The sequence below is a fragment of the Ictidomys tridecemlineatus genome, chromosome 3 (assembly GCF_052094955.1).
Source record: "Ictidomys tridecemlineatus isolate mIctTri1 chromosome 3, mIctTri1.hap1, whole genome shotgun sequence".
Taxonomy (NCBI): Eukaryota; Metazoa; Chordata; class Mammalia; order Rodentia; family Sciuridae; genus Ictidomys; species Ictidomys tridecemlineatus.
Window position 1 is genome coordinate 50,115,109 of NC_135479.1, and position 16,651 is coordinate 50,131,759.

The following is a 16,651-nucleotide window of genomic DNA, read 5'->3' on the forward strand; positions in this document are numbered from 1 at the left end:
CCCCTGAAAGGTAAGAGGAAGACAAATCCAGACCCATACTAACCTAGATACATAGATACAGTATAGAGAACGAGGCCCTATGGCGACCCACAGGGCTGTGAAGTAGGGACTGAGAAAAGACACAGAGAAGTGTGAGATCGCGCCCTTGCCTGGGAGGTGTTACCCGCTAGGTAAGTCAAGACACTTGGGAGCTCCCACCTCGAATGAACAGTGCCATCAAGTGCTGGGCTGAGCCTACCCACAGTGATCGACAAAAGGGAAAAGAAATCAGTGTGGACTGAGCAAGCAGGAGCTGCCGAGCATCCAATGGTTAGCGCTGGCTGGCTGTTGTTATAACCAGACAAAGGAGGCAAGGAGTCAAAATGTCACCGAGGTTGGAGCCAGGGTGACTGGAAGGACAGTGATGCCACTGGCAGGTGCAAACGGTGGGCTGGGCAAGGTGAGTTAGATTTGGAGCATGTTGACATAACTCATGTGTCCTTGGCTCTTGTCCCACTGGCCAGCATGTCAGCTCAAAAAATCCAGGCAATGTAGTTGCCAAGTATTATGGTTTGGATCTGGAATGTCCCCCAAAGTTCATGTGTTGAAAACTTGCTTGGTCCCCTGTGATAGTAGGAGCAAATGTGACTCCATTTTGTTGCATGACTTCATCCTGTAAAACAACCATGCCAAGTAGAAGAGTCAGGACTGGAGCAAGATGTTCTTTTCCTTTTGCTATAGAAACCTTTAAGAACACGGAACTACCTGATGGGGCATTGTTTCTGTAACCAGGGTAACGGGGTTCTGTTTCTGTAACTGGGGTGACTGGGCTAACTGTGATTGGTTAGGCTTCCCGCCACTTGACTGCACTGTCCCACTTCTGTAACCTGGCTTGCTTGCATTGGCTAGACCCCCCTGAACATCCCTTTTGTGGTTTTCAGGCTTATAAGGAGCGCCCTTGCAATTGTTCGGGGCTGATCAGGGGAACAGCTTTATGTTCTGGTCAGCTGCCACCTGTGTGCTTCAATAAAGGTTTGATTCGATTATACATGAGTGGTCTGGAAGTCAGTTTATGAAACCCTGGGAAAAAGCTTTAACTATAAAATGGGGATTTGGGGAAAATAATGAATGATGAAGCCTCTAACTTTATCAGTGGATTAATCCATTGATGAATTCATATTTGATGACCTTATTCGGAGGTGGTGGAAACTTTGCAGGTGGGACCTAATTGAAGTGAGTGAATCCTTAGGGGCATGCCCCTGGGGACTGATTTTTTTTTTTTTTTTTTTGGTACCAGGGATTAAATCCAGGGCTGTTTAACTCAAGCCCTTTTTTATATTTTACTTAGAACTCACCATTCTCCTGCTTCAGACTCTCAAGCTGCTGGGATTACAGGCATGCTCCACCATGCCAAGCTTGGGGACTAAATCTTGTCCCCAGCCTCTTCCTCTCTCTCTCTCTGTCTCCCTCTCTCTATCTCTTCTTCCTATGTAACATGAAGTGAGCAGGTTTTCTCCACCATACCCTACCACTATGATATTCTGCTTTGCCTTGGGTCCAAAGTGATGGAGCCAGCCAACTTTGGACTAAAAGTTTTGAAACCATAAGGCCAAATATATCTTTCCTCTCCAAGTTGATTTTCTCCAGCATCTTGTCACAGTGATGAAAAGCTGACTAACACACCCTAAGTATTTGTGAGAGTTCCCAAAGGATGTCTTACATGTACCATTGAACCAGTCTAGTTATCATGGAGTTTGCTACACTTCTTCTGCTTAGGACTCCTGCCATGAGGGACCAACTTGTCCTGGCTCCTAGTAATGAATAAATATCAACAATGATTCCCTTGTTAAATACTCCAGTCCTTTTAAAGCTATGAAGAAGCTATTATTATGGAGTTATAAAATAGTGATTCACAGGCTGGGGGTGTAGCTCAGTGGTAGTACTTAGCATGTATAAAGTTCCTGTACAAAGAAATAAAAATGAATACCCAAAGAGACATTAAAAAATTGCTAGGGGTTGGGATTGTAGCTCAGCAGTAGAGCGCTCACCTCGCATGAGCAAGACCCTGGGTTCAATCCTCAGCACCACTTAAAAATAAATAAGTTAAATAAAGATATTGTGTCCAACAACAACTAAAAAAATATTAAATAAAAAAAATATTTTTTTTTTTTAAAAAAGTTGCTAATCCAGGGCTGGGGTTGTGGCTCAGTGGTACAGCACTCACCTGGCACGCATGAGGCACTGGGTTTGATCCTCAGCACCACATTTAAAAAAATAAATAAAGGTATTGTGTCCACCTACAACTAAAGAAAATACATATGAAGAAAAAAAGCAGCTAATCCAAGCCTCTACTTTGTACTCAATGAAAGAAAGAAAGTTGGAGCTTTCTTTATGGTTCAGTTAAGTGTCCAAACCAGGCTCTGAACCCACAATCAGGACTAGTCCCCTGACTTTCTCTGATTCTGCTCTGCCCTGCAGAGTCTGCTTAAAATACCCACAGTCCTGTTTTACTTTGTGCAGTTGGATCACAGGTTGTTTTTTCTATTTTTAATTTCCACAGTTCATTTTGAACGCTGGCACAGGCTCCCTCCTACACTGCCACTGAGCGGGATTAGTGTTTGGGAAAACATTTTGGCATTCTGTCTCAAGAGGGTTAACCATGTCATTACCCTTTCACCCAATAATTCTATTTGGGGGAATTAATCCAGAACAGAAACAAGGGGAAAATCAGAACTCCTTTGTAATGGGCCCTTGTTATTTTTTACCTCCCCAGTAGCCCACTTCCTCTTCTTTTCCCCCCTCTCATCTACACATTTATCCCAGCAGGGTTGGAGACTCTTTCACTTCATTGTAACATACCAAATATTTGTAATCTTTTTTCTCTTTTCACAGTTAACAAATGGTATCCCACTAGTGTTTCATTTGCTTTTCTTTGATGATATAGTCAGGGAGAACACTTTTTCCATATGTTTTTTGGGCCCTCTTATTTCCTTGAACATTTATTTGTTAAATCATCCTTCCCCACATCCCCCCCTCACCATGTTGTAATGTGGCCTTTATTGTGCTTACACCTCCAGGCCATGTCTCTCTAAGCTTGTCTCTTCTCCTCTCGTCTGTGCTTGCTGGAGGGGCATTCTGAGCCTGGACCCGTGAGAATTTCAACACAGAAACGGAAAGGGTAGCTCATCCGGTGAAGGGTAACTGCGCACAGACATTGTTGGGGGAAGGGGCCCACTGAGTGACAATGTTCAGGTTCCCAACTTTTTTGTTCTTAGTTTTATGACACATAAAATCCAAATATTGGAGTCCAAGGTTGAATTTCTTAATTTTTCCAATACAAGTATGTGTTGTCTTCTAATTTTTTTTTCAATATAAACATTGAGAAGAGAAAACTCCTATTAACATGAAAGAAAGGAAGAAAACAGAAAAAGGGAGGGAGGGATGGGAAAGGAGTGAAGGAAAGGGAGAGAGAGAGGAGAGAGAGAGAGGGCGGGGGGAGAAGGGAAGGAAGGAAGAAAAAAGAGGGAGAGGAAGGAGGAAGAGGCCTTTACTATGAAGCTGGAGACAAAGCTGGAACTGAGGAGGCTGGGCCTTGTTGGAGCTTTGGCTCTGGCCTGAGTCCCTGGGTAACAGACAGCTGACACCCTCTGGGATCTTGGGCTTAACCTCCTTGGGGTTCACAAGGACCTTCACCACCTAAACAGGGACACTCGTAGCCTGATGTTGTTGGCCTGTACCTTCTCCATTGCCTTTCTGTCTTTTCACTTTTTACAGTATTTTTAGGTGGTTTTGCTTCTTTCAAATTCACTTGTTATTATGGAAAATTTCAAACATACCAAAATACAGAGACTAGTACAATGAATATCTAAGTAATCATCATCTACATTCACAACCCCAAATTCACTGTCGGGCCATGTGTGGAAGTGCATGCCTATAATCCCAGCAACTGGGGGGGGCTGAGGCAGGAGGACCACATGTTCAAGGCCAGTCTCAGCAATTTAGTGAGGCCCTATGCAACTTAGTGAGACTACCACTACCCAGCCTTTGTCTATAAACTCACCTTGGGTTTGGATATTTTCCCCCTTGACTCTATTTAGAGTTGGAATTGCTTTTTTTTCAGGAGGAGGAGGACCTTTTATTTAATAGCTTTTTGAAGGTGTAATTCTTACCATATTTAATTTTAGAATACTTTTATCATTCCAAAAAGAAACATTGTTCACATTAGTAGTCAGTCACTTTCTATCCCTGGGGTGGGGGGCGGGGTGCATCTCTACTTTCGATCTGTAGAGTTTTACCTCTTCTAGATATTTTATATTAATGGGATTAATGGGATATACAATGTATCAGAATTGCTTTTTTTTTTTTTTTTTTTTTGCAGGGACTGGGGGCAGGGGTTTGAAATCCTGAGCTCAAGTGATCCTCCTGCCTGTGCTTCCTGAATAGCTGGGACTACCGCTATGTGCCACCATGCCCAGTCAGAATCGCTTCTTGGGATGTCTTTTTCAGTGATGTAGACCAATGCCACAAGTTCAAAAATATCTAACTTCTGAACCTCCTTATATTGCTGGATTCAATAGTCCCACACAGAAATGCTGCTTTGAATAGTAAAACATAATCTTAATCCAGTCCCTGTGGTTATTATTCTGAACCCACTTTCAGCCTAGGTAGCTGCCATCTGTGACCAGGATAAAGTATAATATTTATTTAAGTGAAATACAAAAGCAGCTCAAGGATGCACAGGTAAGCTTTCCAAGCCCATCTTCTCCCTTCTCTTACTTCTTGCAAAGCTATACAAAAAACTGGAATATGCCCCCCATCTTAAGGTTCTATGATGATCCAGTCCTCCATGGAAAATCCTATTATTTATTTGTCAGAACAGAAACAAAATAAATGTCCTTAAAAGGAGATAAGCAACAGCCTGAGAAGATGATGCCTGCCTGGCAGCCTCCTCCTTGTTCCACCCTGACCCATTCGGAAACAGAGGATAAACTTTGCGGCCAGTGCCTGGGAAATGACCCAAGATGGGTGTCTGTAGTTTCTTCCCTCTTGGAGAGAAAGCAGGGCTTGGGAAGACTCCCCTTCCCTGCATGCCTCCGTCTGGTGCCACATGTAGGAATTATGAAAATCAATGTAGCCATAGCCCAGAACCTTAAGATAGAAAAAGTTTCTAAAACAGAATTTATTGGTGGTGAGATAGAAAAACAGGCAGAGGGACTCTCTGCATTAGCTTCACAGTTCAGCATGAATGCAGCAATCAGAATCAGAATTACCTGTTTCTTTTCCCTCCCCCTTTCACCCCACTGTGAAACTCTTCTCACATCAGCCTTTCAATCTCTTTTATCTGAAGCAAATCCATCTCACCCAGTGGTATTTTTTAAAAAACCTATGAACAAATAAAAACTATGAATCAAACACCTATCCAAGTTTGAAATGCTTACAGAATGCTAAGCCCTGGATTACTCATCAGCCTTTGTTTTCCAGCAGGGTGAGAAATATGGTTGGAAAATATTTACATACCAGAGGCCGTAAAATTTAAGTTACATCATTGTTCATTCTGTATTGTGTCCTGCTAAAACTGCATTCTGTTTCTTTTGGTTTTATATAAGCAGAGATCTTTTCATGTTTTTTTTTTAGAGGAGGAGTTTTCATAAATCTAAGAATTGGTACCTTGTAACCTGAGCCTGTGAATGTTTGTTACAGGAATCTACGCTGGTCTGAGAGTTTGTTGTAGCAAATGATCTTTGTTCACTAAAAGATGTTGATTTGCCTTATTCACGTGACCATTATGAACTCTCAATGACTTCACTCTTCAGCTCTGATCAACTCGACCAATATGAAAATCTCTGTGGTTCCCAGAAAAATCAGGAACCTATCTAAAGGCATTCCTTCTTGAAAAACAGCATCCCCACACCCATATGTACATTAAGTACACCTAAACTCATCTTTAGACTGCAGAAACACAGGCTGAGTCGATCACAAAAATATCAAGATAAAGTGATAAAGTCTACATGATCAATCTGGTCATTATGAATTTGAACATCTATATGATACAGAAGATTGTATTAGAAAAAAATAAATCCATACTGGGCTTGGTAACACACTCTATAATTCCAGTTACTAGGGAGGCGGAGAAAGGAGGATCACAAGTTCCAGGCCAGCTTCGACAACCAGATAAGAGTCTGTCTCAAGGTACATTTTAAAAAGAACTGTGGATGTAGCTCAGTGGTAAAGTGATTGCCAGCTTGAGGCCCTGGGTTCAATGCCCAGTCCTGGGGTGGGGGTGGGGGAGAAGCCAGCTCAATCAAAGCTCTCGGGGAGGATTTCACAACTCACCATGGTTCAATCAGAGCAAACTTGAGGAATGAAGTCTTTAAGTCAGGAAGGGAAAAGGTCTCAGGATGTGGCAGTGTCTCAATACTGAAGGGAGCAGTTCCTTCTCTGACACATCCTTCAGGAAGAGCCGATGGGACCCAGGCACAGGGTTAAGTAATTACTCACCTCCTTGAGGCAGGTCTGATGATCTCCTTTTACTGTTGTGGAAACTTTGGCACAGAAAGCTCAAGGAACTTGATCACCGCCACATCGCCAGCAGGAGGCCCAGAGTCCATGCCCTTGGCCACCGCACTTCCCTGACAAAAGGGAGTCAGTCGGGCCGGGGATGTGGCTCAAGCGGTAGCGTGCTCGCCTAGCATGCGTGCGGCCTGGGTTCGATCCTCAGCAGCACCACATACCAACAAAGATGTTGTGTCCGCCGAGAACTAAGAAAAAATAAATAAATGTTAAAATTCTCTCTCTCTCTCTCTGTCCCCCTCTCTCTCTCACTCTCTCTTTAAAAAAAAAAAAAAAAAAAAAAAAAAAAAAAAGGGAGTCAGTCATTCAGTCAACAAATATTTGAGCACAAGTTAGGTGAATAAGGGAGCTACACAGATAAATACAATCTTTGCTCTCTAGGTGGGGGGAAACTTCATTGAAGGCAATTTGGTAGGGACAATGAGATAAGCACGTAAGTAAATAGTAAAGCAGAATATGATTCGATTTCCTAAGAGATCACAATAAAACCCACTATTCTGTGTAATTAATAGGTACCCACAGAAATAAGAAGCTGAAAAAAAAATTCCTAAGAGAGGTAAATAAATTATTTCTATGGGAATTCAGGAAGAGGAAGATAAACCCTCAACCCTCATCTGGTGAGGGAAATAAAGAAAGGGGTGGGATCAGAACTGAATCTTTTTTTTTTTTCTGTACTGAGGATTGATCCTGGGGTGCTCTATCACCTAACTATATGCTACATCTCTAGTTTTTCTCTCCCCTTTCTTCCTTTGTCTCTCTCTTTCTCTCTTTCTCTCTCTCCTCTTCCTTCCTCCCTTCTCCTCTTTCTTTCTTTCTCTTTCTTTTTAAGACAGGTTTTCATATTGCCCAGGCTGAAGCTGAACTTGTGAGATCCTCCTGTCTCAGCCTCCCCAGTCATTGGGATTACACGTATTCACCACTGAGTGAGGTCTGAACCAGATCTTAAAGAAGGGCAGTATATTGGCCAGAAGGTAGGTAGGGAAGGACAGAAGTCATTCTAGGCTCACAGAAAGATAACAGGAGGGAGAAGCTTAGTTGGCCACTGGGTTCTTATTATGAAGCAATTGCTAAGAGCTCAGGTGGAACTAAGTAGGAACCCAGTTCTTCTGATGCCAGTCTCAGGCTCCTTCCACTATCCTTCAACTGCCTCCAACCAAACAACAGTTGCCTGCTTATGACTTCATGGCTCTTCACCTTTGTCACAACCTCCCTAATGTTCTCGAGCTTTGAGGTCTGAGCCTACAGCCTGGCTTGCTTTCAGATTCCTTCCCAGGCTACTTCCTTCAGCTGGTGGTAGGCTTCTGGCCCTAGCCAGCTGCCAAGAAGCTGAGTAACTTTAGGCCAATCACCATGTTGGTCTTCCCATTTATACCACTCTTCTGGCATATATCACACCACTATGATATGGTCATCTCATAAGCCTCATGATGACTTCTGTCTTTGACTAGACGGCAATGTCCATTAGAGGAAGATCTGGGTCTGATTCAAAGGGTGAAGAAAGTTCATTCTCTGACCTTAAGGAGTCCAAAATCAAGAGGAGATGTCAAACACAAACTTTATCACTGCATGATCACATGGTATGTGTAGTGATAGAGATGTGCCTAAGTAAGCACGGAAAGAAAAAGGTGCTTAACCCAGACTGAGGGAATCAAGGTCTCCCGTGAGTACAGCAGCTAAGCTGAGACTCACGAGGGAGTAGGAACTAGCCAGCCAAGGAGCTGAGGTGCAGAGAACCTTCCAGGAAGCCATAAAGGCACAGAAGAGGATGGCGTCCACAAAGAACCATAAACAATTTGGTGAGAGGGAGAGAGTATCAGAAAAGAGGCAGGAGAGCAGGAGAGGTCCGGGCTCTGAAGTGTTATTTATAAATATGATTTCATGTCTTTGGAAACACATAGCTAAATACTTTCTATGCAGCAGGCTCTCCATAGTTTTAAAAAACAAGTGTGATGAAATAATGGATCAGGGACTGGGGTTGTGGCTCAGTGGTAGAGCCCTTGCCTAGTATGCACGAGGCACTGGGTTCGATCCCTGGTACCACATAAAAATTAAACAAATAAAACAAAGGTTTTGTGTCCATCTTCCAGTGACAGCCAGGTTTCTTTTTCTTTTCTGTTCTTTCTCTAAGAAATGAGGTCACGCGGGCTGGGGCTGGGGCTCAGTGGTAGAGTGCTCTCCTAGCACGTGCGAGGCCCTGAGTTCGATCCTCAGCACCACATAAAAATAAATAAACAAAATAAAAGTATTGTGTCCAACTACAACTAAGAAATATATATATAAAGAAATGGGGTCATGCTATGTGGCACAGGCTGGTCCTAGACTCCTAGGTTCAAGACGTCCTCCTGCTCAACACTTCATGAGTGAAGAACCTTCAAGTGGCTACTCCAATTCTTCACAAGGTTGTGAGAAGTTGTGCCCACCTTCCTTCCCTCCCTTCAATACCAGGATATTAAAAGCTGCTGCCAGAACTTCAAAATAGAAACCCCCAGCAATTGTCTAGGATTGTGATACTTTCTAACTAATAGGCAAGGGAATCAAAGTAAGTGGAAAATCTTTTGAGTTGGTACTTGGAAAATCCTTCCCACCCACCTGCCCTGGATATTATGCAGGACCATGAGAAGCCATCCTCTCTTACCTGCTGATTGAAGACAAGCTTAGGGCCCCAAACTTCCTCACTTCCTATTTAAGAAGTGCTGTTTCCCCCAGGACACCTATTTCCTGGAGTACTCAGTGCTCCAGGGTTAGGGTGGGTTGAACTGCAAATGACAGTCTTAGGGCTGTTTAGCCCCTGCGTAGGAACACAGAGAACCCATCCACCAAGAAACATAGGAATCCTGCACCTTGGCAAATTAGCTACTTGGTTATTCCCTTTCCCCCACCCTCCACTCTATTTCTAGCTTCCATCTCCCATCCCCATCCTTACCCCCTGCTCTTTTATGAAAATTCAAGGTGAAGCCCAAGGTTTGAGGCATTTCCCATTGAAACCTACTGTGACCTGTTATCCCATTTCCAACCCTCTTACCCCACACATATGAACAAATTTAATCTTGGAACATAGCAATGCCCCATAATATTCTTTCTTCATCATTAAGTAACATTCTTCCACTTTCTCCTTCAAGTATCCATCCCTCAGTGGGCTCCACACATAAGGAGCTTTTATAATCCTTACGAATCACAACCGCTCTGAATGCACTTCTAACAATAACCATTCACAGCCTACTCCGTGACTCCCTTCCCCTGGGTCTCTCCTCGATTGCTGTAGCTTTCCTAGCTTTCTTCAGTGACAGAGCTCCATTGCCAAAGATACAGTGGTCTCTTGTCTCAAACTCTCTCCAAGAGAAGCACCTGCACTTGACTAGTTTTTGCAAAGCCCCTAAGACATAGGAAACTGTGTCCCTAAGTTGTCCATAACTGATCAGGAATTGGAAGTAGGGCAGGAGCTTCTGGCATATGGATGAGGAATATCCTACATTAAGGTCATGGACCCTGGAGTCAGGTCATTGCCAAGACTCAATCCAAGGCTCTACTTACTTCCTGGAGAAGTTTAAGCAAGTCACTTAATCCTTATATGCCTCTGTTTCCTCTTGCATAAATGGAACAATAATAATAGTAGCCATTCCATTGATTGTTAAGAGGACTGTTTGTTACCATTTTTTTAAGAGAGAGTGAGAGAGAGAGATAGAGAGAGAGAATTTTTAATATTTATTTTTTAGTTCTCGGCGGACACAACATCTTTGTTGGTATGTGGTGCTGAGGATCGAACCCGGGCCGCACGCATACCAGGCGAGCGCGCTACCGCTTGAGCCACATCCCCAGCCCCACCATTTTTAAAAATACTTAGGAGAGTGCCTGGCACATAAACATAAAAAGGTGTTGGATAGTCTTTTTTCATTCTAATCCTCTCAAAGTATTAGAACACCATTGCCTGGTATTATTGTAAGGACCTAAATGTGACCACAGCCCTTTCTGGTTTAACTTTTCCCCTCAGCAGTAGGGCCAGACCGGTTGTACACCAACATCACCTACAATCCCAGCCCTTTGTGTTTTTTTAAATATTTTTTTTAGTTGTCAATGTACCTTTATTTTGTATATGGTGCTGAGAATTGAATCCAGGCTTCACACGTTAGGAAACTATTCTACCACTGAGCTACAACCGGAGCCCTTTGTATTTTTTTAAAATAAGTACAAATTTTAGGGTTGTATTGGTTCTTTTTTTGAACTGTTTGAGCACCTACTGTGTGGTTGAATGATCAAAGAGAATAGAGTAGGTAGCAAAATAGACAAGGTATCTCCTCTCAGCAAGCCCACATCCTAGTGAGGGAGGTAGACCAGGGATCAGCAGTTTTTCAGTAAATGGCAGATAGTAAATATTTTTTAATTCAAGGGCCATGAGGTTAAGGGCATAACCATTCAGTTTTGCCCTTGCAGCAAGAAAGCAGTCATAATACACATGCAACATGTATATCAACAGGCATCACTGTGTTCCAATGCAACTCTATTTATGGACTCTGAAATTTGAATTTCATAAAATTTTCAGTTGGTGCAAAATATTGTTATGATTTTGCTTTGCCCCAACCATTCAAAAATGTAAAAACCATTCTTAGCTCATAGGCCATACAAAAACAGGTAGTGGGCCAGAGCAATCCCTGAAGTGGACAATAAGCACATGAACAAGAATAAAACATCACTTAAACCTGAGCCACATTAGCTATTGTGATACAACAGAAAGAGTAACCAGCTTGGAAATCTGAGATCAGGGACCAGATTCCGGTCCTACCCTACTGGGTACTAGGCAAGTCACTTTTCTGGGCATCATTTTTCTCATGAGTATTAAAATTCTGGTAGTGTTTACAACCTTGTATGTATCTAACAGGTGTTATTTTGTGATTTTAGAATCTAATGAAGGGGGTTGTGTATACAGCTGAGTGACAGCACTTGTCTAGCACACTCAAGGCCCCCAAGTTCTATCCCCAGCATTAAAAAAAAAAAAAAAAGAAAACCTTATAAGAAAAAAATTAGGAATTAAGAAAAATCAGACTAATTTTTTTCATTACACATAGTCTCTAAGGTGCAATTCTATTTGAATACAGATTGTAATGCCTTTTTACGTACATGTCTTCTCTTTTCTGGGGGTGTTCTAAAAATTCTGTTTCCTGATCATCATTTTTCCCCTCTGTAGAGTCCTCCCAACTGAACAGTGTTTGGTATAAATTGGGTTCAATAATACTTGTTGAACTAACATTTTAGAATCCATTTTCAGAACATAGCAATGGATACTTGGGGGGAGGGGTGGACATACAGATTACTTCAATTTTCTTCTACTCTTCTGAATTTTTTTTGGGGGGGGGCTAGGGATTGAACACCCAGGGGCACTTACCACTGTGCTATATTCCAGCCCTTTTTATTTTTATTTTTTATTTTTGAGACAGGGTTTCGTTAAGTTGCTTTGGGCCTCACTAAATTGCAGAGGCTGGCCTCGAACTTGTGACCCTCCTCCTGCCTCAGTCTCCTGAGTCCCTGGTATTACATAATTGCGCCACTACAACCTAGTGTATTTGTTAGATTTCAAACAAAGCAAACCCCAAACCAAAACCTCCCCTAGTAAGGGGACACCGATTCCCTAAAATGGATCCACTCCCCTTCCTAAGCGTGGCATAAGCTGCACAATGAACGTTCCTTCTCTTCTTCTTTGGTGCCCAAAAGCATCCACAAAGAGAAGAAATACTAATTCTGAAGGGAGTCAGCTCGTCCCTTCTAAGTGAAGATGAAAGATAGTCCGGGAAGGAAAAAATCCCGGCTAGACGCCTCTGTCCCTCTCCACATCAAACTCCCCAGCCTCATTCCCAGCTCCAGACAGGCGCAAAACACAACCCCAGCCAGGCCTTGTGCGCACGCGCCCTCACTCCCGCCCCGCCCCTGGAAAACTCCTGGGCACGCCAGGCCGCCCGGTCAGAACCTCTCAAGACTCTGTGCACGCACAAGCGAAGGCGGCCTTCGAGGGAACCCGTGTCTTTTCTCCCCCTAGCGGACTACAGTGGAACAATAGGACTTTGGGAGACGTTCTGGATGGGATGATGGGATACTGGTCTTTGAAGAGGAGTTTTGACATCCTTTAGGACCTGACCTCGTTTTACAGCACCTCTCTAATTTTCCAAGAACAGAGCAAGGAAAGGGGAAGGACACCAACTTTGAGCTCCTAACGTGTGCTAGACCCTCCACACATATTATCACATCTTCCCAAGAGTTCCTTTGAGTCATTAGACCTATTTGATAGAGAAACAGGTTCAGAATAGATGATTTACCCAGAGTAGCACAGGTAATTAGTGAGGAGACAGGAGCCCAGGTCTGTGTACTCCAGAAGTTCTGATTACAGCCTAACCTGTTAGGGTTGGGATCCTGGACCTAGAGAAAAGAGAGCCACTTCTGTCCAGATGAGAAAGCTCTACGAGAACTCTGAAGTTCACACAGTCATTTGTAGAAAAACTTAATAGATTGTAGAGGAGGCTCACTGTGACCCAGCAAGCATCACTCCCTAACATTACAGCTTGTTGGCATTAGAATTCTTCAGACCAGTCCCCATGTTTGATTTATCAGGCAAGAAACCAACTAATCTAGAAGCTATAGGTGTTCAAGGCAAGACTTTTCCAGGTATCTGAAAACATATTCCTTCTCCAGGGATTAAAGGATGAGAGAGGGCAGGAGAGGGAAGGAACTCAAGTTGGGGTGGAAATCCTCATTGGTGAGGGATACTGCAGGTTAATGTGAGTTCAGACAACTATGCAATTGTTAAGGGATGAGAGAAGCAGTTTCTACAACTCATTTCTGGTGACCAGATCTTTAGTCGAGCCATCCCATCCAGATGATGCCATAGTCTCCTCTTGACATTTGTTTGAGACAGTAGTGGGCCGTAGGAGTGATAATGTGTATTTTCTTTTTCTTTTGGTACTGATGATTGAACTCAGAGCACTGAACAACTGTGCCACATCACCAGCCCTATTTTGTATTTTATTTAGAGATAGGGTCTCATTAAGTTGCTTAGAGCCTTGCTTTTGCTGAGGCTGGCTTTGAACTCATGATCCTCCTGCCTCAGCCTCCTGAGCCATTGGGATTACAGGCATGTGCCCCCTGTGCCTGGTGAGAATGTGTATATTAAGGCAGAGGCTGCCGGTCTTTGGCCTGGAATGTGAACACTAAGATACCCTTAATCAAGTAGCCAGAGATGTTAATTAGGCAGCCCAGGGTGCCAGGGATATAGGGAGAGCCTACAATTATACTGTCAAAGGAAGCAGGTCCCCTGTGATACTCTAAGTTCCAAAGACTCCATGTGAAGGGATAGAATGATGATACAAGCAGAAGCTGTGATTTGTCAGGATTGGTGGACCCTTGGGAATGCTGAAAATCATCCATGATTCAACTGAAGCAAAATGGCATCAGGTAGCTGCAGACACTAAATCTTTTTTTTTTTTTTTAATATTTATTTTTTTTAGTTCTTGGCGGACACAACATCTTTGTTGGTATGTGGTGCTGAGGATCGAACCTGGGCCTCATGCATGCCAGGCGAATGCGCTACCGCTTGAGCCACATCCCCAGCCCCAGACACTAAATCTTGAAAAGGGAAAAGAACAATTTCAAGTCAAACCAAAATTAGAAGCTGTGAATATAGAAAAGTATATTTTAAAAAGTTGTTGGGGAAAAAACATATTGAGGGCCCCAAATGTATTCAAAATACAAAAACCTCAGGTGACAGAACAAAAAGGCTAAATGAATGACTAGCCAAAGGAAAGAACTCCCCAAAGAGAAATGAAGAAAAGCAAACTGAATTTCCAAGGAAACCAAGGGCAAAATTGTAGAAATGCCAAAATCAAGTGAGCCAGAAAACAGGCAGATTGTTTTGATGATTTTCTCATGATTCCTGAGGAGGCTCACAAAATAGTGGTTTTCACTTCTTTGCAGGGTAACTGGGGAGAGACCAGAAACTAGAGGCAGGCTTGTGACATACCTAAGAGGAACTAATGTGAGAAGACTACATGATTTCTAGAAGGAAGGGTATTAACTGAGGCCTATGGCGGGGGGGGGGGGTGTCAGATTGACTTGGATTGGAATCCTAATTTTGCCACTTAAGAACCATACACACAGCTGGGTTCAGGCCAGGCACAGTAGCACACACCTGTAATCTCAGCAACTCTGGAGGCTGAGACAGGATTATTTCAGGTTCAAGGCCAGACTCAGCAATTTAGCAAAGCCCTAAGCAACTCAATGAGACCCTGTCTTTTTTTTTTTTTAAAAGAGAGAGTGAGAGAGGGGGAGAAGAGAGAGAGAGAGAGAGAGAGAGAGAAATTTTTTTAGTATTTATTTCTTAGTTCTCGGCGGACACAACATCTTTGTTGGTATGTGGTGCTGGGGATCGAACCTGGGCCGCACGCATGCCAGACGAGCGTGCTACCGCCTGAGCCACATTCCCAGCCCGAGACCCTGTCTTAAAGTAAAAAAGGATGGGGATATGGCTCAGTGGTTAAGCATCCCTGAGTTTAATCCTGTTTTTTAAAAAAAAATCACATCCATACTTGGACAATTTATTAATGTAATCAAATGTCAGTCTTCCTATGTGAAAAGGGAGATAGATGATCTACTTTATAGGGTTGATAGGGTTGACTACATGAAATGCATACGGAATGCTGGCACATGTAGCACACATGATCTTAGTGGGCACTTCCCTGAATAAAATCTAAATAAAGTTCATCCACATTCTTAAAGATTGACTTGGAATGTTGGAGAAGAGGATTTGTTTTTTAAAGGGAGATAATGCATATTTACATAAGGCAAGAGTTTTTAGGGAACAAGAATCCAATTGTGTTTTTGACTAGCCCGCCGTCTTTCCCATCTTGATTCCCAAGGTCTCTCTGTATTACTCAGTTCACAGAGAACTGCAGAGAACTTTGTACACTATCACTTCCTAATATTTATTCTCTCCAACTGTATCATAAAATGCTCAAGTAAACACTGCTGCCAAACTATCCATTATATTCCAGATCTTGGGTGGTGGTCACAGATCCCCAAAGACCTGACAGTCAAAGTTATCAAAATTAAGGGTAGTCATCAGCAGGGTGCAAAGACCAACCACAAAGCTAATACCACCCTTCCCCAGAGGCCAGGTTTGGCCACAGTTGGAATTATCTATGGTTTGGTTGTGCGCACAACAAAACCAACCTCAGGAAGCTGTGCAGAAGCAGTTCAAATTTTCAAGTGAATAGAAAAGTGTTTTCCTGAGAAAACATGGACTCCAGAGTGTGGGAAGCAGAAGGCAGAGCAGTGATACAATCTAAACTGCAAAACCTTTACAGGATAGCATTGTCATGGCTTGCTCTCCAAACCAGAGCTTTAAAACAAGAAGGCATTCTTCTTGAAAACAGTTCTTAAGACAAATAAATACCATTTGGAATGCTGAATACATCCTGCCAGAGGCAGGTAACAAGACTGGAATGAAAATAAACAGGTAGGTGCAATAAGTTTGAGCAACACACTACCCACAGAAATGGGCTCCTTGGGAGAACTTTCAAATAAGTGAGGTGACTTAAGACACAGACATCCTCACCCGACCCAAATCCTTCTGAATCCATCAGCAGTAGCCAGTTGAGAACCAACAGGCTACAGTCCCTCTACCTCCCCTCATAATTCTCCCTCTTTACTTTATACAGGACATTCAGAGTGGTGCTGGGAGTAGAGATGAAGACACTGGGTAAGCAAAAATGAAATAAGGGAAAGAATGGTAATGCACTTTCTGGAGAGAGGAGACTGGGGGATGTAGCTCAGCTGGTAGGAGAGAACACCTGAAGACAGGAGACATGAGGTTGTCAGTACATGAAAACAAGATGAAAACTTTTTTTTTTTTGGTGCTGGGACATCAAACTCAAGGCCTCACACATTTGGCAAGCACTCTACCACGGAGCTACACCCCAAGCCCTGGAAACATTCTTACATATTTGATTAGGGCGGTGAGAGCATGGAAACATAAATACAAAAAAATTTACCAAGACACTTAAAAGCTATGAAACAACCTGTACCTCTACCATAACCCCAAAGCCAAATAATGAGCCACAGCACC

General features: G+C 43.0%; 1 long non-coding RNA gene across 1 annotated transcript; it reads left to right on the forward strand.

The window, feature by feature from the left end:
* The first annotated feature begins 3,061 nt into the window (after nt 1-3,061).
* LOC144376157 (uncharacterized) lies at nt 3,062-6,767 on the forward strand. The gene is made up of 2 exons (XR_013436292.1): nt 3,062-3,176; nt 4,358-6,767. It is a non-coding gene; the product is annotated as an uncharacterized LOC144376157 (long non-coding RNA).
* Nucleotides 6,768-16,651: the final 9,884 nt, after the last annotated feature.